The sequence below is a fragment of the Globicephala melas genome, chromosome 14 (genome assembly GCF_963455315.2).
Source record: "Globicephala melas chromosome 14, mGloMel1.2, whole genome shotgun sequence".
Classification (NCBI taxonomy): Eukaryota; Metazoa; Chordata; class Mammalia; order Artiodactyla; family Delphinidae; genus Globicephala; species Globicephala melas.
The window spans coordinates 84,430,160-84,457,460 of record NC_083327.1 but is presented as its reverse complement, the minus strand read 5'-3'; the positions used below and the strand labels follow the sequence as shown (position 1 = coordinate 84,457,460).

Here is a 27,301-nt window from a genome sequence, read left to right as displayed (position 1 = left end):
GCTCGGAGTGTGGCTGATAGGTCTTTAATTAGGTTCTCAGTCATGTAAGAAAATGTCTCAATGAGGATTAGTTAATCAAATATGTAGGAAGAGAGTTTTTTCTTTACATGTTCTGGAGAAAAACAAATGAACTATATGGCATGGCCCCTACCTACCAGCAATTTGAAATTCCATAAGTAGGTATGTTAGGTGCAATTCGTTGGTAGAAAATATAATATCATATAAATAAACACATATACTGTACCTGGTGCTGTCAATTCTCTAATGGAATAGCTACTCCTAACGCCACCTCCCCTGCTGCCTCCCATTATAGAGGCTGAAAAGTCATGCTTGCTTACCAGCCTTTATAAAGGGAAACATATTCTGGGGATTCAAGAAATGCTTTAACTTTTTTTTCAAGGAAAACAGATCTTAATGAATCTTTTTTCTTTTTCTTGAACTGACTACAGAAGCAATGTTTAGAGCTGAGGCAGCCATTTTGTGACCATGACTTGAGGTCAGGGGAGTGCAAAGAAAGTAACAAAAACGTGAACCCAGATTCCTGTGGTGACACCAAAAAGAAGTGAGGTGACCAAAATCTTTTGTTAAGTCACTGTTCATAGCTTTCTATTTTCTACATCTGAATGAACATTGATACACATGCCAGTAATTTTAAATGTTTCTGGTTTGATATAGACTCTACAAATGATCATTTGTGTTAATAATATTAAATATCTGTGGAATGTTCTATATACAAGCAATCAAATCAATGTCTAATGAGCACAAGTTTTTCTGCTATGAATTGTGTACTTCTTTTAATTCAATAATTTCCTAGCTTTATCTATTTTCAGGTTGCATTATAATTATATAAATTAATTTTATTTTATATTGGTTATATTTTCCTAGTCAAATGACCATTGCATCATTTTGCAAGATCCTTTTTATTGCTAGTGAAGCTTCTTGCTTTGAAGTTTACTGTGACTGACATCAGGGTAACTATCTAAACTTTGTTTAGTGTTTGCGTAGTATATCTTTTATTTTCCATTTTTTAACTTTCAACCATTTTGTGTCCTTATATTTAAGGTTTATCTCTTAAAGCAGTACGAGGTTGAGCTCTAATTTTGTAAATCCAGTACAACATTTCTGTCTCCCTTTGGGTTCCTTCTTCTATATCACACCAGGAAGCTCTGGCCATCTCAGCCTCATTAAATGGAGGTCATTGTTGAGTACAAGTTCCAGTGAAGCATCTCCAGCTGAATGAATTAATGTGACATGTCCAGAACATCCTGCAAGTGTGCCCACACCAATGAATACAGCCTTATCTAGTGTTATCTTCCTCCCCACTTAGCCTACCACCTGTACAATCCCAACACCTTCTAGGAGGCAGTGCTACTGGGTAGCATCCTCTTAAGTCACTTGCCCAAGGGAGGTGATCACAGGACTTTCAGATACAAAGGGCCAACTTCTTCCACCAACAAAAGAGACAGAGTGACTTGAAAATGCAGTGTTGTCCATTTAATCAGGTTCAGACATGTATTCCGAGTCTAAGTTTCAGCATCCCATTCTTCCTCAAAGGTTTTTCACAGGAGAACATTGGCAAGACTGCATTCAACTGCTATTGCACTTCAGCCACCCACGTTATTAACTTTTGTGTTTGATTTTAGCAGCATCAACCATTTGGATAAAATAAATAAGAGATTCTTACAGGGCTGTGATGGGAACTCTGGCTCTCAGACCTTGACGCAAGCTGATACTTAGAAGTCTGAATTTGTCATATTCTATTTGTAATCGCCCAAGTGCACTCAAAAGAATCCATCCCACACTCTTTATAGTCACCACTACTGCCATAACAGTCAAGTATAACAGCCACTTGGAGTCCCAGGGCATTTTCTGCCGCTGTCACTTCATCACAATTAACCTTAGGTGATAACTTGATTAATTATGATGCCAGCATGCACCATGAACTACTAGCTTCCAATTTCCCAAAGAGTTCAGCTCTGCATTCATCCTCGGAGCATGGCCAAATCAATTCTGAAATTCCATCTTTATGATCAATCTCACGGGACAGTCCCTGATGCCTATTCTGCATTAGTTAGGATCCAGTAAGGAGAGAAAAACCATAGAGTAATATGAATATGGAAATCTTAATATAAATAATTATTAACAGGAAACTAAAATAACAGGGGATTGCCCAATAAGGAATATAGGACTAAGAAGCATATAGATTAACCATGCCTAAGGCTGATAGAGCACTAGAAATGAGATGCTTCCACCAGGGCTGAGACCCAGAACTTACTGGGAGGGTGCGGCCATAGAGAATAGATACTGGAGAAGTTCTCTAGGTCCTGCTCTGTTGGGACTGTGGACTTGCTTTCTGGAATCCTATGGACCCACCCACAGGAGGGTTCACACCCTGAAATTTACTGAAAACTGTCAAGGAAGTCCCTGGTGAGGTGTCCAAAGGAAGGCATGCAGACAGTGGCACAACACTGGAGAGGGGCTGCCAGGAAAATGAGTCATGAGGAAGTGTCCAATCCAGCACTCCACTGCACAGGGGCTTGAGGGCCATGTGCTGAGAGTGGTCACAGGAGGTCCACTGAAAATGGCACACTGCTACCAGGCTGCCTGAAGGGATGCTGGCAGCAGCTGCAATGGGAAGAGGCCAGGTGCTACTGGCTTCCCAGTACAAAAGGAAACTCCACACATACTGCAGGAGTTGACAGAGGGGCAGCCCAGAACCAGGAGGAGAAAAACGCTTCCTCCTTCAATGTCCCTGCTCTCGACTGACCAAGGATACCATCTGCAAACTAGCAAAGGAAAAATATTTAAAGAACCCAGCTATATTTTCCCAAGGTGGTAATTGGGATGGATTTGGAGCTGAGAATTAATAAACTGATAATTGTCACAATGAAGAAGAAAAACTGAAAGAAAAATTTAAAAAAACATTAGAAATTAAAGATAACATAAGGATAAGATTGCAAGAGCCTATTGAATAGGGAGTATAAAAAATAAGTCAAGGAACTACCTAAGTGAACACACACAAACACACACTTATACACAAATATGCCTAGACACACCACAGTAAAAAAATTTATGCATTAAATAATAAAAACAAAAAAAACACAAAACCTTAAGGTCTCCAAAGATAAAAGTAGAGATCACCTATGAATAAATGTCAGCCAGATTGTCATCAGGCATCTTGTCAGTAAAAATACATATAAATACAGAAAGAGAAATATCTTTAAAATATAAGAGAAAATAAGCCTTATCTAGACTCCTATCCATGTCAAACTATCATTCAAGCATGAGAGTGATATAAGTTTTAGAAATGTAAAGATAATTTTGCTTTACGTATTTATGTAGATTCTTTTTCAAAAAATCTCTGGAGGATATATTTTTGCAAGAAAAAATAAATGAGTCAGAAAGAACAGGCATTAATAATGGCATCAATAATGGGAAAGAAAATAATAAAATAAAAATTGAATAAAAATTAATAAATTATATTATTGATCAGAATTACAGATCATATCATCTTAGAAGTGAGGAGGGAAACTAGAAAGGTGTAAATAAATATGTTAAGCTGTATCTCTTGATTGGAATCAGATATTGTTAGAAATTTAAAATTTTAAATAAAAGCTAAAATTTTCAGAGTAACCACCAAAAAATGTAGGTAGATTGTACAATGATAAATATTTACTTAAAAAAATGGACCATAGAAATCTTGACACCTTCAACAAATATCAGATAAAAGAAAACAAAGTAAATGACTAGAAAGCATGGTCAATAGATCATAGGAAAACATATGGAAGGAAATACTAGAAATATATATGTCACAACAATAAATATGAAAGGATTAAAGTCACTTATTAAAGACAGATTCTCAGAAGCATCTTCTTCAGTGAAGAACACCGCAATCTCAATGACATAAGAATCTGTAAATAAATATAGGAATAATATAATAAATAAATAAAGGAATGTAAAAGATACAGGCTACGTGCTAGCACATTGACAATGGTAATAAACAATAAAATAACATTCAAGGTGAAAATTGTGTAAAATGAGGGAAATTTACTTTGCTGAAAGGTATAATTCTTCAAAATTCAACAGTCATGAATTTTAGGCTCCTAAAATATAGCTTTGATTTATGTAAGATAAAAACTGATAGAATTAAAGAAGAAAATGAATCCTTTATTATGGTGTAAATTTACAACACAGATCTTTCAGAAATTAGAAGACCATGCAGGGCAAAAGGACACAAATGCAGAAGACTTTAATTTCATATTTGAGAATTCTTATTGTATATGTAAGAGCATAAATGAGTAGAAACATCTCTACATGGCTGTTATCTCATAAATGTATCATATAAATAGTGTTGGTTACCTCAAAAAGGGGGGCATATTTCATTGTGAAATTTCTAAATTCCACTGGTTACACATATTTAAAATTTTTACAACAAATACTGTCAAGAATAAAGTAAGCACGTATATAATAATTTATGTAAATATTTATTTATGATGATTTTCCAATATTTAAAAATCTCTTCATGTTATCCGTGTATGCATGTGTGTATGCATTTATGTGTATGTGTGTGTGTGCATGTGTGTGGATGTGTGTAACCCAAGCATGATTTAAAAACTCCCTGGTGACTTTACTACGCAATCAGGTTTGAGAACACCAGCAGAATGTTTGTTATCAAGTGTGGTATAGCTAAAGTAAGCATACGCGCTGATATAGACAGAGTCTTTCTTCAGCAAGAATCTCAAAATTTAAGTTCTAGTCACTGGTATGAAACTGAGTTAAAAATGAAATGGCTTGATTTCTCTCCTTCAGTGTCTACTTTTGCAGATCTGTGGTAACAATACCTGGCATACTTATCTTACAGACTTAACAGGGGAATCAGATGCAATATTAGAGGTGAAAGTGCCTGGAAGATTGTAAAGCAGTCCAGCTTTATTGCATTGCTATTAAGTAATCCAATTTTATGGCCTGATTTAAACAAGGAAATTGCTTTAGAAAGAATTATCTCCTAAATTGTTCAGAAATTTTAATACAAACAGCACAAGGACACAGAATGAATATTTCTCCTAATCATCTATTTGTAATTAAATTACAGATAAACTTAACATGATATGTTAATGAAATATTAAATAGTTGAAATTGCCAATAAGAAATCAATTGAAAGACTTTTTTCCAGATGGAAACTTTTTTCACATGCATAACAGAATGTAACCCCTTAAGAAAAAAAGTAGCTTGACTTTCTTTAGAATTGTAGGGAGGAGTGTTTGCGCACAGATTCCTGGAAATTGCTTAGCATCCCAAGGCACTTTATTTATTTGTTTGTTTGTTTTTTGAGAACATAAATTTATTTTTTTTTTTTATTAATTTTTATTGGAGTATGGTTGCTTTACAATGTTGTGTTAGCCTTCACTGAACAACAAAATGAATCAGCCATGCACATACAGATATCCCCTCCCTTTTGGACTTCCCTCCCATTTAGGTTACCACAGTGTGTTACGTAGAGTTCCCTGTGCTATACCGTATGTTCTCATCAGTTGTCTATTCTATACATAGTTGATACCATGTATAAATTTTTTTAATTGAGATAAAATTCTCATAACATAGAATTCACCAATTTAACCATTTAAAAGTGTACAATTAATTGTTTTTTAGTATATTCCCAATGTTAAGTGACCATCACCACCACCTAATTTCAAAATATTTTTATCACCCTGAAAAGAAAGTATATCCATTAAGCAGCCACTTCCCATTCCCTCATTTTTCCAGTCCCTGGAAGCCACTAATTTCCCTTCTGTCTCTGTGAATTTGTCTGTTCTGGACATTTAATTCAAATGGAATCATACAACTTGTGTCTGGCTTTTCACTTAGTGTTTTCAAGGTTTACCCATTTTGTAGCATGTATCAGTATTTCATTCCCTTTTATGGGGAATATAAGTAATATTTCACTGTATGGATTACCATATTTTGTTTATGTATTCATCAGTTGATAGACATTTGGGTATTTCCACTTTTATGAATAGTGAATAGCATTGCTATGATCATGTGTACAAGTTCTTGAGTGAACGTATGGTTTCAGTTTTCTTGGGTATATACACTTATTTGAATCCTGTGAGAACAGAAGTCTGGTGGTGCAGGGGAGAATGGAAGCACCCATATCAATCCCTTCATGGGTATAGGGAGAGGCTCCTACACCCTCCCCACTGCCTGGGGCTTCTCTCCCCAGGCACAGGAACTCTGCTCAGATGACAGTGTCAAATCATCACTCACTCCAGAAAGAGTTTGGAATTTCCAGCCTCAGTATCATTTGATGTAAACATCGTACAATCATGCATTCTTTAGAAACCCAATTGAGATAAGTGGTCTGAGGTTTCTGAACTGTCATATTTTTGAGTAAAATAAGGAAAAAGATTTGCAAGCAAAACTTTTGCCCCTGTTGGCCTCCCACTAGCGCACCCCGATGCTCACTTGTGCCAGCTCAGCTTTAAGTTTCTCCTGAGACTGAGTTCCGGGCAAGTGGCTATGCCACTTTTATTTCATGTTCTCAGTATGACCAGCATAGTTTACAATCACACACAATATATTTGGCAATATTATATTGAATTATGACTGAATATTGTCGAAACACACCATTAAAAAATCACATTGATTTAATAATCACTTGAAGCACAGTTTGTAATGTACATATTTTTGTACCTGTCGTGTGGAAGTCCCATATCGAAGTCACCTTAAAATCTGCTGCAAAGCTGACCTTACTTTTTCTGAGTTTTACCTTATTTTTTATATAATGGGACTTTCATATTTTTATCTTAATATCATGAATCTATTTCAGTTGGCCTATTAATCTACTAACCTAAATTCCTCATCTTAGATGCACACATTGGCCATAATTTTATTTGAAAAAGCAAAATTGTTTTCTGTGGTGTGATATAAGGAGCACTTATACCATACTGGAAAGATATATTGAAGTTGTTTCTGCCTTACTATTCAGGGCTTTCTATAGAGCATTGCTTCCCAAGGGAGCAGAGAGGAGCAGTCACTCTATGGTATTAGCAGCCAGGTGCATCAGACAGCTTTGAAATGTATTCATCAATATCGAACGCAACCCAAGTGAAATCACAGGCAAAACTCCTTATGATAGAATACAGCAACGCTTACAAGAACGCCTGTATATTTGTTACTTTCTATGAGCCAGGATTTGTGCAAAACATTTTAAGTGTAATATATATCTCATTTGACCTTGAGAGAAGATGTAAAGCCCATTCTACAGTTGGTAATCTGGACAGAGTGAGTTGACGCATTCAGCCAAAGTCACAGCAATGTAAGTCATGGGGTTGAGATTCAAAGCCTTGTTTTTAATCACTATTTTATATCTTTTTAAATTTTTTTCAATTTATATTGGAGCATAGCTAACTAAAAACGTTGGGTTAATTTCAGGTATACAGCAGAGTGATCCAGTTATATATGTAACTTTTTAAATAGGAACAAATAACTTGAATTTTGCAGATGGAAAATAAAGACTCTCTAGTTTGCACCTTGAATTTCAGTTATTTATCATCCTTGAACCTAGGACATGGGTCAGTAGGGCATGAAGGCATGTGACAGGTATGTGAATGTTACACGGATAACAGAATGAGCTGGTCAAAGAAAATGGCAAGGAAAAGGGCAACCTGGACTATACTTGTCTTGGTCACTTTTAGTTAAGAGAATACCAGTCTGGGGACTTCCCTGGTGGAGCAATGGTTGAGAATCCGCCTGCCGATGCAGGGGAAATGGGTTCGATCCTTGGTCGGGGGAAGATCCTACATGCCGCAGAGTAACTAAGCCCACGTGCCACAACTACTGAAGCCCGCGCGCCTAGAGCCCGTGCTCCGCAACAAGAGAAGCCACTGCAATGAGAAACCTGCGTACCGCAACGAAGAGTAGCCCCCACTCGCTGCAACTAGAGGAAGCCCGCGCACAGCAACAAAGACCCAATGCAACCAAACATAAATAAATAAAAATAAAATAAAATATTAAAAAAAGAAAGAATACCAGTCTGTCTTGTGGAATCATGATAGTTATATCTCTATATAAATTATGCTTCTTATTAATATTTTTAAAACATGGTCTCAATTTGATAATTTCATTCTTCATCTCAGATTCTGATTATGTATGATATATAATTCAACTTTTATATGCACATACAGATGTTTACATGTCTAAATTAACTGTTTATTAAACTATAGGTAATCTTTGTGATGGATATAAAATTCTGTTTATTTTCGTAATTTCCATTCAAGTACTGTTAAAAATATCTATGTGAAATAAGTGAACCCAATCCATAGTTAGTATAAAGACTAAGAGGACCATCTTAACAGAATGTATAATACAAGATTCCTGTATTATTTGAACTCATAATCTGAATTACACTATAATAATGTACATTTTTCCCCAGGATTTACCATTTGAATTGAAAACCCATATGACAAATATGCATACACAGATCAGGGGAACTTTCAGATGTGTACAAGCCTTGGTGGGAAGATATACAGTGAATCAAGTCATATCTCTGCATTTGTTTTGATTAAAATACAGTTAGTTCTCCTCATTTTTGGACATGTTCTGCATTACCTATAATGTATTCCCCACATTATTAAAAGAACATATCTTCTAAAATAGTGGCATGGTCTCTTAGGAAAGCAGGCAAGTTCACAGGCTTAGAAAGGCTATGCATCAAAAGAATTTGAAAGTGATAGAGTGATTGAAAGAGGTGAATGACGAAAAGTCATAGCCTTGCCATGCATATTTCGCCATAATTCATGTAGAGGATTTCTGAGGATCAAAAAAATTTAAGTGAATTATGTAAGTTTTGTGGATCCTGGAAAGCTTCCAGAGGGCATGTAACCTTTGAATAAATAGAGGAATACCTTCCACTGTGGAATGATGGCTCCAATCAGCATGGATATCTTTGAGACCATAAGATACAATGGAAAGCACTGATCATTGTCAAAGATTTGATGAAGATGCCAATGGGAAAAGAAGATGATTTGGTTAAAAAAATGTATTTTAAGCAAAGCTAGGGTATGTGGAGAAATCTTAAAACTGTGTAAAAATGAATAACTTGAAGATCACTTGTAATTAATTTGCAGCAGTCTTCTTTGGTGAGTTGCAATAGTCTGTTGACAAAATGGTTTTGCTGCAAGGCAAAACTTTAATCTGAAAGAAGTTGGGTCTTTTTCTAAATAAGTGCTATATAGTACTTTCACTTTTAAAAAAAGAACCAGGATATAAGGCATTCAAGAGTCAGCTAATGTTGTGTACAGATGGGCATTGTGGGGATGATGTTTCTGTTGAATACTTTCTTCGTTTATCAAAGCCAGCAACCTAAAGTCGATGAGTGATCTTTGCACTCCTCAACCCCATCTCCTTGCTGGTGCCCATATAACCAAAGATTTACCAATGACTTCCAGACATTGTACAGTTGGTGGTGCAGTTAGACCCGCTTGGGGTGTTAAAGCAGATTGCACTCCTTTGATGATGGATTTACAGAAAATCTTTGACATCAAGAAATCATTTTCTTCATTACTCAGTTTTGAAAATAAAGTACTTTTTAAAAATTTGTTTGATGTGGACCATTTTTTAAAGTCTTTATTGAATTTGTTACAATGTTGCTTCTGTTTCATGTTTTGTTTTTTGTTTTGTTTTGGTTTGTTTTTTTTGGCCGCAAGGGATGTGGGATCTTAGCTCCCCGACCAGGGATCAAACCTCCACCTCCAGCACTGGGAGGCGAAGTCTTAATCCCTGGACCACCAGGGAAGTCCCTGAAAATAAAGTATTATAACAGTAAATAGAATGTGGAATAAACTGGACCTCCATTTTTGTCCTGACTTCCAAACTTCTGAGGAAGTGAATAATAAAACACAAACAGTATTGTAAGGGCAGCTCTCTTGAAGTGCACAGTAAAAATGAACAAATTTAAGCATTATACAGCAAAGAATATACTCTCAAGTAGCTCTTTAAACTTGGCATCTTATCATTGCTCAGAAAATAGAGAAAAGTGAAGATCACAAATACTCATTGGATAATTATTACTCTAAATCCTTATATTTTATTTTTTATAAAGAAAGAAAAAAACATTTTAATTAACAATTATACACTCCTTGGAGAGTTTAAATATTTTAGAAAAAAGGGTTGTTTTTTATATTTTTGTGTGTGTTAGGAATGAATTACTGTTTTTCTAATTTAAATTAACCTGTTGATAACTTCTACTATCTAAAGATTCACTATACAATAAATATTTGGGGAAATATTAGATTCAGGTAAGTGACTTTATTAGATCCTATTTTAATCATATTTAATCACTTCAATAATCATTCAGGCCAATTTCTCAAAAACAATCTTTGAATGTATAGAATTTACTGATGGTTGTGTTGGAAATGGAAGTTGAAAGCTAAATTCATTTTATTTCAGGTTTCTTATCATGGTTTCTCCAAAATCAGTTACTAAAGCAAAGGAATATTAAGTTTCTAATAAGTTTCTAATACAAGTCCATACATTTAATAAGGACCAAGATAGAAATGGAATTCAGATTAGTTGATTTCTAACTCAGTGCTCTTAATAATCAGTCCTTAGGAACATTTTTATCTAATTGAAGGAAAATATATTACAACTAATAACAGTTATCGCTGCTCTTTGTAATTAATTGATGGCCCTGTCAAAGTCAATGCCTCTAGAAGTCATTGAAATCCACAGTATAGTTATGTTAGAGTTTCAGAAGACTTAGGTAAGAAGACATTAAAAAAATTGTTATGCAAACCAAGAAAATAAGGTTATCCCAATCTCACAATTTAGTGCTCGCTTGAGACCCAGGGAGACAAAGCATTTGTCACCAGGGATATTGGAGGAGTGTGTTTACAAATTAATGTTTTCACAATATTCATGTAAATAAGACAATGCCTCCTCAGATATTTGGTTACGTATATTGGGGTGAATTTATAGTTGTCTAGGACAGACTGTTTAATGAAGTTTACAAAGACAATTGGTAACACATAATCATTAATATTAAAGATTTTAAAGATATTTGCAATAACAGGGGATACAAATTTTCCCTCATTCCAAAGTAATTGCTTTGAGCCTGTGCTTCTTTTGGGATAATTGTTGGTATGTTACTTCTTATTAGAAGCCTATCACTTGTTTTTCTGATCTTTCTGACACATTTTATGACATTCAGGTAATGCTTGAAACAGATGTACACAAAAATATTTCCTTATGAAATTGACTTCCTTAGATTAAATATTTAAATTGCAGCTCCATTTTGGAATAAACAGTTTTAGAAAAGTAATGTGCAGACATTAATAATATTAAAAAAACAGAAATGTGAAATAAAAATAATTACAGAAAAGTACCTCCCCACCTCATTAATCCTGCTTCACAGTAGTAATTACAGGTAAACACTTGGTGTATATCCTTCTAATTTCATGACAGCCTATCCATCCAACATTTTGTGCATCAGTGAGATAGATTCTGTACTGCAACCTGTTGCATTTTGTTGTTTTGGGGGAGGAGGGTTGGTATGTGTGCTGCTTTTGTTTTTCCTTTCACCTCGAAGCTTCTTTTGGACATATATTAGTGTAGGTTCACATGCAACTATTTGTATTTTCTTTAGAGATCGTTGCAACACATTTTGGCATAATTTCCTTCAGGTGTATGTCCTTTACTATTGATATTTTGCCCTTGGTTACTTTTATTTTGTTGTACCCTATTATCAGGATAGAAAATCGTCAAATTCAACTTGAGTAGATTTAAGGCTGCAATAATGTCAATACATAAAGTTGCAGAGCCACATATATTGTTTATTCCTGGTTTTTGGTGCAGTCATCATAGGAGGGTTACATGCATATCGGTCTACAGTGGTTTTCCAAGATGACTTGAAAGAAAAGACATCTGATCTGAAATGTAGAGGACTCAAATTCTTAGCCCTGTCATTAAATTATCTTTGTGAGCTTAGGCCTTGATTATCTCATGTGTAAATTAAGGGTATTAAACTAGATGATCTCTAAAATAATATTATTCTATGATTGTGTTTCATACAGCTAATCATTAATTTTCTCTTTTTTTAAAGTAATTCTTTTGCAGATGTGCTTCTGCAGTGCCAGATTGTATATAATTTTCTTTACTAAGGCACTCTGATTGTTGAGAAGAATATAATATTATGTATTCAAATAGATAAGCCTATTAAAATACATATGCAGTAGAGATTTAGATTCATTATCTTTAATTCAAAATGTTCTTTTATTTCTAAAGCAACAAAAGCTGTCTGGTTTACTAGAGCATATTCTGTATATACCTAACTCTTCCTGAAAATAAGGTTAGCAAAGTTTATCAAAAATAGTATTTAATCGTGGCTTCCCTGTTGGCGCAGTGTTTGAGAGTCCGCCTGCCAATGCAGGGGACACAGGTTCGTGTCCCAGTCCGGGAAGATCCCACATGCCGCGGAGCAGCTGGGCCCGTGAGCCATGGCCGCTGAGCCTGCGCATCCGGAGCCTGTGTTCCGCAACGGGAGAGGCCACAACAGTGAGAGGCCCGCGTACCGAAAAAAAAAAAAGTATTTAATCTAATCATAGTCAAAGGTTTCAGTGCCATCTTTACCATCTGTGATCATTCGGTGTGATGTCCAGGGCTTCATTATGATCTGCTCTCAGGATGCTCGATTCAGCAGAATCTGCCTTGATCATAAGTCTGACACCTCACTGATTTTGGAAAGATGCTATGTTATATAAGTTGATCTTAAATCTGCAAGTGTTACTTAATCTTTCATTATTCATCTATATACCACAGATGTTTTTGAATGGCTTAAGCAGGAAGATACAAAAAGACAAATTCTCAATGGTTTTATTAGTTATAGAGAGTATTTCCAGGAATTCTTTTAAAATATGTTAGAATCTGGATAAATTCATAAAGGAAAATTATGAGGGTCTCCTTTGGGATGAGGCAGAGACAACTTTATCTGCTATAATTATTAGTTGCCCATTTATCTATGCCAACTGGTAACTCCCAAGAGTCAAGAATCAATGCATTACATCTATTCTGGATATCATGCCAGCTGCTCACAGGATGGAATGCATGACATATTAGCCAAGAAACGTTGTGTGAAAAAAGAATGATGAACACAACTGCTTAGAGAAAAGTGTTAGAACTGATTTTATCATGATGGTCCTAGTTGTCACACAAAATTAATAAAATCTAGGAAACCCAAATCAAGCATGTCCTATGTGCAAGGCCCTTTAGCAAGCAGTGTGGTTAGGAAAAAAATTGAATAGAGCATTATCCAGCCACAAAAGAGATTACAGTCAAGTAAGTCCAATAAAGCTTATACATACAGAAATATTAGACAGTACTTTGTAACCCTACATAAATGGCACTTAGAGAAATACTTGATAACTGAGAGAGGTGAAGCCTTTGAATGACACATTGTGTCAGATGTCTGTAATTTAACATATTATGTAAGGACATGCTCAAGTGTTTTTACAATAATTCCCAGTGGAGGTGGTAAATATCCTCTGTGTTTACGCTATTGTGTGTTTAGTTTTATTTATTTTGCAGCATGGTATCAGTAAATTTTCTGTCTTTGCATACCAGTACACTGAATAAAAGCACTGGAGAATGACTTTTTCCAAGAAAGCTGTCATTGAGAACCATTAATCCTAATTGTACCTAACCCTCAAACTGTGAAAGTAAGTGATAGTCGGGGATGGTTATTTATAAGCAGTTGTTTTACCATAATATGAAATGCAGTGTGTTTTACGTGTACATTATCTTTCTCTTTCAAAAGAATTTCCAATTTCCTTTTTCCCTGTGAAGAATATTGTAAGGATATGCAAAAATATTAAAATGTATTTATCACCCAGATTCAGAATTATTATTTCTTTTATGTCTCAGACTTGACCCTTTGACGTGTACACTGTGGCCATTTTAGCAAGTACCCTTACTGTATCAAATATGTATTCTTTTAAAAACTAAAGAATACATCTATATCCATATCTAGAATTAGATCTAGATCCACATCTGTATCTAGAACTGGATCCATATTATTTAAAGGAAATACATATCCTAAAATTATATGAACCTAACTAAAAAGCTTCAAAACACATGTAGCAAAATCTCATAGACTTGAAAAGAGAAACAAATCCACAACTATATTTGGAGGCTGTCGGCACTTGTTCATAATTGATAAAACAAGCCTGTAAAAAAATCAGGAAATGTCTACAAGGTTTAGAGAAAATTATCAACAAATCTGACTTAATTGATATATGTAGAACTAGCCAAGAAACACAGAACGTTATAGTCATTCTTTCCAAGGGTACATGGGACATTCACCAAGGTAGACTATATGTTGTACAACAAAACACCTTCAAGACATGTAAAATATCAATATTATCCAAGCGTATTCTCTGACCACAACAGAATTTAGTCAGTTATCAATAATATGAATACATTTGAAAGATCCTCAAATATTTGAAAATTACAGTAAAAAATAACAACCACTCTGAATAAGCCAGGAATTAAAAAGAAATAAGGAAAATTAGAACATTTTGGAATTGAATAAAAATAAAACATATCATGCCAAAAACTTGAGATATGTTTTAAGGTTAATTTACTGCTTTACAAGCTTATATCAAGAATGAAAACATATATATATATATATATATATATTTTTTTTTTTTTTTTTTGCGGTATGCGGGCCTCTCACTGTTGTGGCCTCTCCCGCTGCGGAGCACAGGCTCCGGACGCGCAGGCCCAGCGGCCATGGCTCACAGGCCCAGCTACTCTGCAGCACGTGGGTTCCTCCCGGACCGGGGCACAAACCTGTGTCCCCTGCATCGGCAGGTGGACTCTCAACTACTGCGCCACCAGGGAAGCCCAAAAACATATTTTAAAGCAACGATACAATCTTCCACAGTTAGAAGCTAAGAAAGAGCAGCAAATTGAACCTAAAGTAAATAGAAGTTTAGATATAACAGCTGAAAATATTGAAACAGTAAATAGATAATAACAGAGAAAATTAATGAAATGAAAAATGAATTCTTATAGAATACCAATATAGAAATAAAACTTTAGCAAGAACATTAAGAGCAAAAATTAGAAAAGAATTACCAATATTAGGGATAAGAGATGAATAGAATAATGCATTCATTAGAATAATAAGAGAATATTAATAGAATAATAAGAATTAATGGAGTAATCAGAGAATATTATAGCCATTAATGGAGCAATAAAAGAATATTATTTAAAAAACTTCGGGCAGCAAATTTGAAGACAGATGAAATGGGCAGATTCCTTAACAACAGTTTACCAGAACAACTCAAGAAGAAAAAGAAAAGTGGAATATCTTTATATATATTTAAAACATTAAAAATAATCAAAAACCTTGTGATAAAGAAAATTTCAGGGCCCCATGGCTTCACTGTTTTTTTCTACCAAATGTTTAAAGGAAAATAAAACGATAGCTACAGAAAATCTTTCAGAAAATAGGTTTTGAGGTCAATATTATTCTAAAACTACAAATTTACAGAGAGACTACAAATCTGAATTTTTATAAATGTAGACAAAAGATCTTTAGTAAGATATGAGCAAATTGATTCCTGTTATTTATTATAAGATCATACATCATTCCAAGTTCAGCTTGGGGCCATCTAACATTAACATTATCTATCCTAGATACATCAAAGGAAGTTGAATAGAGAACTAAAATTTACCTCAAGTGAAAATTAAATATTCAACCTCGAATTCATACTGCTAAATCTAATTGTTACTTAGCAAAACATTGTGGATTAGAAAACTGAATTTTGGTGAACTCCCTTAATTTTGTTTTCCCCCATCCATGACTGTTTCAGCCATTAGTATGGGCCCTCTATAACTCTTCAACACTGGGAGTTTGTTCAGGGAAAGGCCTTCACTTCCAGAGCCTTCATGATCTTAGCCCCCTCCTCCTGGATGTGAGCTGAACATAATTCTGTATGGGCTGAAGAGTACAAATACAAGAGGAGCAATCTCCACATGTTGTATTAATGTCCTTGGCAAGCACATGCATTAGCGGTTTTAACAGATCTGCTCACATCATTCAATATTAGTTTTAAAAGAACTTCTAGATCTTTGTTTTGAAGCCAAGATACCTCCAATCAAAAGAGCTTTTGATTTTGATCTTTTGAAACTTAGAGCCTATTGAATTTTATCCTGCTATATGAGAGTATTGTTATACTTGATCAATGTATTTTGCATTATAGCCTCATATCTGTAATAGCTATCCCTACCAACACTACACTGTTTATTCTATGCCAAGTTTGAGAAAAATGGAAGTGATTTCCTTCTAAGTTAGAAATGATTCATCAATCTACACACTTTGAATATAGCTGTTCAACCAGTTATATATATATATATTCAATTTGATATACAAATACATCATGAGGCACGGTGCTAAATGGCTTAGTACAATTAAGATAAACCATAATGGCCACAGTTGGGAACTGTATAAGCTACATAAACAATTCTTTCCAAAAATACGCGTCTGCTAATAGTTATTTTGGTATTTCCATGGTGAATTTCATGTTATAAATAATAAGTGTATTTATCTTTGCCAGCTTCTGAAAAATTTGGGAAATTCCCCTCACTTGTTATGGACCATTCCAAAGGCACTAAAATTGTCTAATGATATAGCTTGGAATGAGTTGAAATTCACCAGTGTTCAGTTATATGCATGTTAGACAAATACAGAACGATTTTCTTTCCATTTTAATTTTGTTATGAAGTTGAAATAGCTGCCTTTAACACTTCTCAGGAAGATGTTAATTGTTGTGTGATCAACCTTTTAACTGGTTTCACCCTTGCTTTGCCTCTTGTTCCAAATTCTTGTTCTATTATTTCATATAGAGTCTGGGTCTCAAGTCATCATTCTTGGGGTTTACTGGAAAGTGTCAGCCAACTGGATTTCTGTGAAAATCAATGTCTCAGTCACAGCTGAGGCCAGGAAAAGAGTTGGGAAGAAGAGAGTGACCAAGGTCTAAAGATGGAAGCCATTCAAAGGAGACAAATTCCTGCAGACATCTCCTCCTCACCCCATGGACTCTCCACTGTGTCATCAGAGAATGTGTGACATGATTGGCATTTGCCCTAGATTCAACTATCGCTGAAAAATAGCTCTGGCACAAAGTAAAGAGTGTACAATAAAATGTGATATTTGCAGCTGGCATTTGACTTTGTTCTCTTGTTATTTTATGTGTCAGATTTAATCATTCTCTGGTACTTTGCAAGTGCAGTAACCAGAAGTGGTAGATCTTACCAGCCTTTAGGGTTGACATCATGTCGTATTAATACTGGGTTCTACCATCACATGAAAAACTGTGTGTATTCCCAGAAACTTTTATATATACACAACTTTATTCTTTGGGCTTAAGTTTATTTTTAAGTGATAATCCAAAGTCATTTGCTTCAACTAAATTGTTCCAAATATTCCTAGGTACTAAGACTGATTTTTTTGTTAATTCATCAGCTATATCTTCATAATCTTAAGAATCTGGAACTGTGCTGTTCAATACAGTAGCCAGTATCTACCTGTGATATTTAAATTTAACTTAATTAGGATTAAATAAATTTTAAAGTTCAGTTTCCCAGTATCCACATGTGAATAGCAGCTATTTATTGAAAATAATATTTATATCACCATGGAAAGTTCTATTGTACAACACTGGTCCAGAATACTTCTTGGTATGTAGAAATTAATGGACCTTATTCCCATCTTATTATTTATTTTAATTGTAAAAAGAATGAATGGAATCCTTGCCATTGGAGATAGAGTTCTCTTTAGCTAAATCCTATCAACTGCATTATTCAGTGAAAAGGTATGGAAGCAGAAGAACAGGTTTCAAGTCAATATCTCCCACGTGAAAAAGTCCCTTAACTTGTCTGAGCCTCAATTCTGTCTAAGGAATTAATATTATCTGCCCTGCCTACTTCATAGGATTCTCAGGAAGACTTAAGTATACTTAAGTATCCTAAATGATAATCAGTGATGAAGAAAAGGAAGCTAGAAACAGGTAGCCATTACTCTAGCAAATTACAGGACTAGCTGGAGTATAGATTCCCAAGGTAGTTATCTGGCAATACAACTTCGCTTTCCAACTGGAAGCCACAAACTCTTCCTGATTTGTTACAGATTTACTCCTTAAGATGTCTGATCTTTTTCACTGAACAGGCATCTCAAGGTGGAAGAAAAATGGCATCTCCAAGTGATCTTAAGTCATCCATCTGTTTGGGTAGATCCCAGCCAGTACTAAATAAAAGGAGGAGAGTCAGACATGGAATGTTGGAGCCATGGTCAAGTGGACTCTACTGCAAAGCAGATCTCCTGGTTTGTGTCAGTAGGTATCAGTCAGAAATCTAGGCACACGGACATGCAGAGCAAAAACAAAGGTGGTGGAAGAGGAGAACACATTTCTGGAGACATGCAGTTCCAAAGATTACTCAGACACATCAGATATTTGTATGTAAGTATATATATATTTCACATACCTATGATCAGGCCACCCAAGATGGCTGTTCTCTGGCTTTCTGTACATCCCCTGCCCAACCAGTCCCTGCTTCACCTACACCTGCTCACATGATTGACCTTCCCTCTTAGTCATAGCACCTAATCAGTAACTGCCTACATAACTTGCTCCTGGTCCCATCTGTAATTATTCTGATTTTTAGACATGTAAAGGGTGTCGCTCCAGGAACTGGCTTCAGACGTTTAAGCTCCCCCATCCATTAAACCATTAGTGTCTCTGTTGCTGACTACAGCCTCTTTCTTAGGTCTTGAGGCTGGGCAAGTACAGGGCTTGCAGGCCTGTGGTGTGCAGTCTAACAACATGCAAGTGTGTGTGTGTGTGTGTGTGTGTGTGTGTATACATATATATTCACATACAAATATATATATAAAGTAAAAAATCTTTTAGAATTCTAAATAAAGAGGTAATAATAATTTAATACAAGACTTTTTAGTGTTTGCAATATATTACTATGCTAATATGCTCTGTATATCTTCAAGAAAAGGAAAATATTTATAATGTTTCCCAAATACTTTTTGAACCTAGAATCCTTTTTTATCACAATGATCCATAACACATACCTTGCTACACACTTAGCACTTATTTAAAACAATAGACTAATTTTTTTATGAACTTCTGTTATTATAGAGGCTTTTCAAATAAACGTTCAATGACTCATTCATTAAGGGATAGACACGTAGACACATTATTAGAATAAAGGCCATAGGAGAAGCAGAATAAAGTGGTTCAAAACGGTGCAATAGACCAAACCAAGCAAATGAAAACCTAGTCACTTTACAGACTTTCAAAGAAGGAAATGATACATATTACCCCTTGAAGGTGGTAGAACAGAACAACATAAAACCAAATTAAATAAAGTAAAAACTACTTATTAATCTATAGTAGTAAAAAATGGAGGGGAGAGAGAGGAGATAGAAGGAAAACAGGGAAAACACTAGTAAGGAAGATATGAGGAAGTCAGAAAGAAAGACTTTTGTTTTATTAAAAACAGAGAAGGAAGGAGGGAAAGAAAGACATATGTACAAAAATTGAGGATAAATGCAGAGACACCTATATAAAATGTGTAGTTTTTTAAAAAATTATAAAACTGTAGAGTGGGCTATAAAAAGATAGAGATTAATATAATCTGTTTAATTCTGAAGATAACAGTTTTGCTGCAATTTCAGTCAAAATCTCTATGAAGACTGTTTTGTTGTTTAGTTTTGGAGCTTGATGAAAAATTTAAAGTTAATTGAAAAGAATAAAAAGTTAATAATAGCCTTTTCTTTCTCTTATTCTTTTTAATGAAGAACAAGGTATGGGGACATTTCTTTTCAGACAAAAATATTATTATAGTTTTGATTACATGCAAATAGTCTTGATAAAATAGTCAAGAAATGTAACAGAAATCCAGTAACAGTTTAAGAATTTACAACATGATAAAGGTGTGATGATAAATCACTGGAAAAATAGAGGTCTTATTCAGTAAATACTTCAGTCAAAATTATGTTGTATCTGAAGTATAATTAATCCTTAAGTTGCAAAAGAGATAAAATGTGTTCAAAAAGGATGTACTTAAAAAACACCTTATAACAATTGAAACATATCAGTAATTTCTATTTAAGAATGGAGGGCTTTCTAATGATAAAAATTATGGAATAATATATAAAAAAGGAATACACAAAATTCTAAATGTTAAAATGCTTTTACCAATTTAAAGGACAAATAACTCACTGAAATTTTTTTCAAGACATTTCACAGTGAAATGATTCATTTCTTAATATGTAATACATGCATAGGAAAAGAGAACCAGAGAAAAACTTATATAGGACTCAGGAAAAGACACGTAGCTTAATGGAAAAATGAACAAATGACACAGACCAAAGAAGAGATACAGATGATTAATAAATGTGAAAATAGGTTCAGTATTACTTCTTAATAAAAATGTAAAACAAAACAATAAGGATCCAGGGAAATGTACAAAATTTATGAAGTATAATTTCCAAGTAGATTTCAAGAATTAGAAAAATCATCCTATACACTGGCCCAGCCATCCTGCCACATGAGAGTCTGCTAATGGGTCTCAGATCCACTGTCCCAACTCCCTTTTTATAGCAGAATCACCCACCAGCAGGGCCAGTTTCAACAGGGCACACGGCCACCACCCATAGACTGCATTCCCCAACCTCACTTGGGTGGTGTGGCCATAAAACTAAATTCTGGCTCATTGGATGGAAACAAATGGCATATGAAAATTACGGGACACATTCTTAGGAAAGGAAGACCTGGGTCCTCCATGCCCGCTTACCATGTGATGTGATGACAAACGGAACAGCCAGTGAGGACACAGAACAGGAAAGCTGTGCTGACAGATCTGCCTGCCACTCTAGAACCACCATCTCTGCACTCAGCTGAGAGAGAAGTAAACTTTTATCTCGTTTAAGGCACTGTACTTTGGGGAGTTATTTTTTTACACAAGCTTAGTCAGTACGCTAATACAACATCCTAGAAGATATATTGTAAGGAAAAATAGAGTATTAATAAAAAATATTGACACAAACATTACTATAATAGAAAAAATGGTGTGGCAGGGAGAAACTGAGTCAAATTACAAGAGAATATTTAAAAATTGTTTTGTTTCCATAGAATAAAATTTAAGAAATTGAGATTTTTAATTTTTAAAAATAAGATAAAGGGTCAATATAATATTAAGGGAAAACTCCAAATAAAACGATATATTTCTTATAATCCTTACGTACTAGCAGAATTATACATACATATTACAAGCAATTTGTATGATTGGAAGACAACACACCAAAATAGTAAAAAGGATTGGGGGTACGTGATAGGATTGTGGGAACTCTTTTTTTTTTTTTTTTGCCGTACGCGGGCCTCTCGCTGTTGTGGCCTCTCGCTGTTGTGGCCTTTCCCGTTGCAGAGCCCAGCGTCCGGACGCGCAGGCTCAGCGGCCATGGCTCACGGGCCCAGCCGCTCCGCGGCATGGGAGATCTTCCCAGACGGGGGCGCGAACCCGTGTCCCCTGCATCAGCAGGCGGACTCTCAACCACTGCGCCACCAGGGAAGCCCCAGGACTGTGGGAACTCTTGATCTTCCCGTTCACTCTTGCCTTTATTTTGTATATTTTCCCTAATGCACTTGTGCTTGTTTACTATCAGTGATGTAATTTTTATGGCCTTCCTCTGTGTCTTGTAGTTAATAAAATGCAGAAGCAGAAAAATAATGTGCTTAAGAGTGAGCCTCAGGGCACCTGCCAGGAGAGAGCAATGTCTCCCTTTAGTAAAGCACCTGATTCACCAAGAGCTGGATGGGCTGGAAGTGAGAGGAAGAGACAGTTAAACTGCTCCTGGTGGAAAATGGTAACCACGCTGGGGACTGGGGGTTTAGGGGTCTTGCAAACTAACAAGGGGAGGTCCAAGAAGGGAAAAATGAGAGCTTGGCAACATGGTGGCAGCCGGGCACGGTAGCAGGACCAGTGAGCAGCTCCTGGAGCGGCAAGCAAGAAAGGGCCACTGAGAGGCAGTGCCCCTGACTCAGGGCATGATTCTGCTGAGCTGCAAGGCCTGCGGCCCAACCCCCAGCCACCTCACCCCTCAAAATCAAGGTGGTGGCACTTGAGCGACCCCATAGGTGTTCAATGCCTGACGACTCATGTAAAATGGTCAGTACTTGCAGAAGATGAACTGCAAAAGGGGAAAATTCTGTAGAAGAAGATAAAGAGAAATACGACGACTGGGAGAAACAAGTTTGCCCACTCCCACCTTGGCCCTCAGCCCCTGCCTGGAGTCCAACAAATGTCAGGAAGACTTCCCTCACCCCATCTGGGAACTCTGTGAGAACAGGCAGGGGATTTGCCTGCCTCTGTGTGAGCTGACACTTCAAATAGAGGACTTGGAGACTGTTGGAGATGATGTATGTAAATGCTTTACAGAAATGTATCCCAGGCGCCACTGCGCATTGGGCCCTGTGCCAGGGACTGCAGTAACAAAAGGAAGATGTAGATACTTCCTCTGAACACGCTGCTCACAAGCAAGCAGAGACAATAACAATGAGATTCATAAAGCAATTAGCACATGTTTAAATGCTATGTTCCCACATGCCAAAAAAAAAGAAAAAATCTTTTTAGTTACCTTGATACACAGACACTGTAAGATCCACCTTCAAACAACAGGGACAAGGTTATAGATGCCACAGGGTGTTGCCTCTCTGAGCTTATTTTAAAATGTGCCTTCCCCTACCTTTTATTAAGATCATCTCCCTCTTCCTCTCAGGTTAGATGTCTTTTTGCCTGGTCTGGTAATTGGATCACATTAGGCCAGGGGTTGAGATTACTGCTAGAAATATGGGAGTCTGTTAGGTCAATTTTCTACTGGACAAGCTGAACTTGGGGGCTCTTTTGCACATCCCCATAAGCTGCAGATGCAAATAGTGTCTTCATCTCCGCCAAGATCCTGCTGCGGCCTTCCCAGTGTGGGCACAGGGAGGCCCAGAGCTAAGGCACCCCAGGCTGACCTGGGCATCCAGCGCAGAGGACGCATCACCCCGGGGCCTTCTTGCAGAAGGAGCTTCTGAGCACTCATGCAGCAGTAATATTTAGCCCATTTGTCGGCAGCTGCCAACCCTGTGGCAGGTTTCAAACGGAGGGGGACCGATTGTGAGGGTAAGGAGGCCGACTTCAAATGGAAAGTCTCTTTTCATTAAAAAAAGGTGCCGTACGCGGAGGTGTAAGGCAGGAAAGGATATTTCCCATCCCTTTTCTGTGTCATCCCCTCTTCCTCTGCCTTATTCACTCCTGGATGGTAATAGGAAAAGAAAAGGGCATAGAGGAAGCAATTCTTTGCCTGACAATAGAAATGAGATCTGGGAAATTGTTCTAAAATTCACATTCCTAATAAGAAATAATGAAGGCTAATTATGTTACTCCTGTTTTATTAAAATTGTGTAACTTTTGAACCTCTAGTAAAATTTTCAAGTTTAGAGAAAATGCTTGTTCTACATTAAATGTGCAGAGAAAGTGAGTCAATTAATATAATCAGGGAGAGAGGCCACTGCCAGCTCTTATTACTCATGGGCCAGTTAAGTCAGTGAAAAGATTTTGGAAAAAATTCAATCTAATATTGTATTCATTACTTGATTACCTAAAAATAGAGTTTCTAAGATTAAAAATGGGGCTGTTTCAATGACATGGGGCCTCCCACAGAGGGAAAAAATAAAGACTAAAAATAAAAGAATAAATAAGAAAGGGTTATTTTGCCTCAACATTTACTATGATAAAAACAGCTCAAGAGTTGCATCAAAACAGACTTGCTAAGGATTGCTGCACTGAGGTATTTATATGTTTTTAAAGTTAATACTCATAAGTTAAGATACTGATAACTCTGCTGGGTATTTTAAAAGATGGTTTCAGCCTCCGTGTGTAGCTCTGCTGTGAAGTGTGTCACAAATGATCTGTTGTCATAGACGCAGATATTTGGGAATGATTGATGCATGAAGTTATACATTAGAACAGATTCAGATTTTTAAGTGATCTCAAAAACATTCTGATAAGCTTTCTGAAATGGGAGAAAATGGATAGCATTAGCACCAAGGTGGCCAGGAATTGCCCGCAGGGCAGGAGTGTCACCTGTACCAGGGAGACTTCCTCAGAGGTGCAGTTGATGGGAGATTAGGAGCTGTGGCTGCACTTGGTTGATTTACCTGGATATCAATTCTTCTCACATTATTCTCGCTGCACTTATCTGTAGTGACTGTACGGGAAACTCTCTGCCATGGGAAGCTCATATTGGACATCACACATGTTTTACATTGATCTAGGGAACAGAGAGGGCCCCCGAACGGGTAGTGTCTCGTTACTGACATCCACAGGACACACACATATCCGTCGAGGGTCCAGCGTGTGTTATCCAATCTCCTAGCCTTGGACATGCGTCATTTTTAGGCAAAGAGATGTGTTCTTTGTTCACTGGAATCACCTTTGCTTTGTAATGGAGACAGACCAACATAAACAAAACGAACAATCAGACCCCCTAAGAATAGTGCCCAGAATGTATGAGAACTGCTGGTAAGCATAATAAAGAAACACCAGGGGCCTGGAGGCGGAGAGAAATATACACACAGTTTCGTAGTTTTGGCAGCTTCTCTGAGAGATAGCACTTCGTAAAGTGTGAGTTGTCAGTGACACGGTCAAGGGGGGGATGTCAAGTAGACAACTGAATATACAAATCTGGAATCACCAGCATACAAATGCTAATAAAGTCCTATGAACCCATAAGTATCGTCCAAGAGATTAAATATAAAAATAGCAGAGAAATGGGTCCATAATTAAACTCCAAGAAATGCCATCATTTGAAGGATAAGAATTGGCAGAAAAGGGTGAGAAGAAAATACCCAGAGAGGGAAGGAGAGGAAAATAGATGACTGTGATTTCTTATAAGCACCAAGGAAAGATTGGGTGTCAGGTCAAAAGAGGGCTCAGCTCAGTCCTGCCAAGAGAACAAAGTGAGGCCAGTCAAAGTACCCTCTAGACCTGGTCCCACGGACAATGTGGTGATCTTGGCAGAAGTGTGCTTGTGTGCGTGCCTGTGTTTGTATGTGTGTATGCATGTGTGTGGTGTGTGGTATATCTGTATTTGTGTGTGGATATTTGGCTGTGAAAGCAAGCAGAAAAATCGGTGGTGGCTGTACATGGATTGAAGCAGAGGAAGAATTTTATTTAAGATGCGGCATAACCGTAACATTTTGCATAATGACAATAGGATCCTCCAGAGATGTAGAAACTGCTGGTGTCATAAATATGGGAGCCATTTAAAGGTGAGAAGAGGTTGGGGAGGATGGGGGATGGGGCGTACTTGAAGGGTTTGATCTTTCCAGGAGGAGCGATGCTCCATTTAACAAGAAGCAGAAAGGAGCTTCTTGGTGTATGTGCAGGGGGAGTGTGTGTTTGTGGGTGGAAACATATGGGTGTTGGCTGCTATCCTCTGGTGGCTGCTATTCCTATTTCTCTGCTGAGCATGTTGGGCTGTGTTGAGTGTAAACTCTGAGGCTTGAGGAGTCCTTGCAGCCTGTGGGAGCACAAAATAATTGAAACATACTGAAAGTTTGCCAAGCAGAGTTGAGTTCCCATTTCAGATGTAAATCATAAATTACAGCCCCATTCATGTGCATAAAAGTGTAGTTTTCTCTGCAATGCTGCAGATCCCAAGAAAGTGAATAGTTTGGTCTTACCAAGAAGAGAGAATCTTGAAAAAAAAAAAGTTGTGATAGAAATCCTGTGATTTCCTGAAAAATTAAAGCGCACATTCTGCAGAAACGAATAAAATCGAGATTTCACTAAGTCTTTTGTGGAGGATCCTACATCTGTGAGTGGCGGATGTGAAGCTAGAGCCCGGCTTGTTACCCTGCTTCCGGGGCAGTGCTCATGGGGGGTGGTGTGGCAGTGTCTTATCTGTAAAGGATGTATCACAGAGACAGGGGTAGAACATGCTTCCCATTAAGTTGTTGATGGAAAACAAAATATTCAAAATTGGATGAGGACACTGAGAGGGGAAAAGAATAGAAAACTTGAGGCATTTTCTCATCAGACAATGACAGGTCAAAAAAGTAGTTGTTTCCTAATGTGATGGAAGTAGGGTAAAAAAAGGGGCCTTCCTTATGGACTGGACTAGCGCTTAGCTGCAAGTTTGATTTTCTTTTTTCCTGACAGGTCTCATGTAAATTCATCTTTCTCCTCATAAATTGAGCTGAAATAGCAATAGCTGGAATAGCAGTGAGGTGCTAAGTTTGATAGTTTCTTTCCACTGGGTGAACAGAAGAGATGTGGGGAGATTTTACGCACCGTGTTTATTCTGAATGATCTCTGGAGCTGAAGTCTCCCCTGCTCTTCATGCCTCTAAATTCTACTTCAAGGAAAGGAAGAGGAAGTCTGTGGCTTTTAGATATGAGACCTAAAGGTAACTGATTAGGAATGTCTGCAGTGACTGATTTGACCCGCCGACTAATCAGCAGGGACCAGGGAGTTGAATAATTACTTGTACTGTGCCGTGAACTGAGAAGAAATTCTTCAAATGTGTGAGAGTTGAATCCACTCCAGTCAAACCTTACATATGCCTAATGGCCCTTTCCACTTAAGTGCATTGCTCTCACCTCAAGAATGAATCTAAAACCAAATGATGTGCTCCCTCCACACCTTCTTCCAGTCACTTCTTCCTGATTTCACATTTACTGTCATCGGTACCACCTTTCTCCAAGCCTCCCAAAGGCACAACTTTCAGATATTAGAATTATGCCCGGCACTGCTCTCCCAGAAGATCACTCCAACATTGCAGTAATTCTTTCTGTCTTTCTTTTTTTTTTTTTTTCAAATTCACCATTTTTTTCACTCCTATTGCCAGATTTTTAATTCATGTCTCCTAACAATTCCGTTGTTTCCATATTATCCTCTCTACCCACACTGGCATTATTTCTCAAACTTGAATTTCATCAGGTGACTCCTGTGTCTCAGAAACCTTCAGGATATCTCTAACTGTCCACAGGGGAGAGTCAAATCTTTTTAGACTAGAAAAGCAGGTCTGTCCTATTCTCATTTTCAAACTGTTGGCCTGTGAGTTCCACAAAGAACTCTCAGATCTGCTCAGGCCTGCTTTCCTATCCACAGAGCATGCTCTATGTTTTGCTTTGTTTTTTCACCTCTGCTTGCATGCTTTCCCCCAGCAGAATGACCTCTCTGG

General features: G+C 36.8%; 1 long non-coding RNA gene across 1 annotated transcript in view; it reads right to left on the bottom strand.

Moving 5' to 3' along the window:
• Nucleotides 1–3,692: 3,692 nt before the first annotated feature.
• LOC132593358 (uncharacterized) overlaps nt 3,693–27,301 on the bottom strand; it is a 38,140-nt gene continuing 14,531 nt past the window's right edge. Inside the window, exon 3 of the long non-coding RNA XR_009558738.1 lies at nt 3,693–3,911. This is a non-coding gene — a long non-coding RNA (uncharacterized lncRNA). The remainder of the gene's footprint in view (nt 3,912–27,301) is intronic.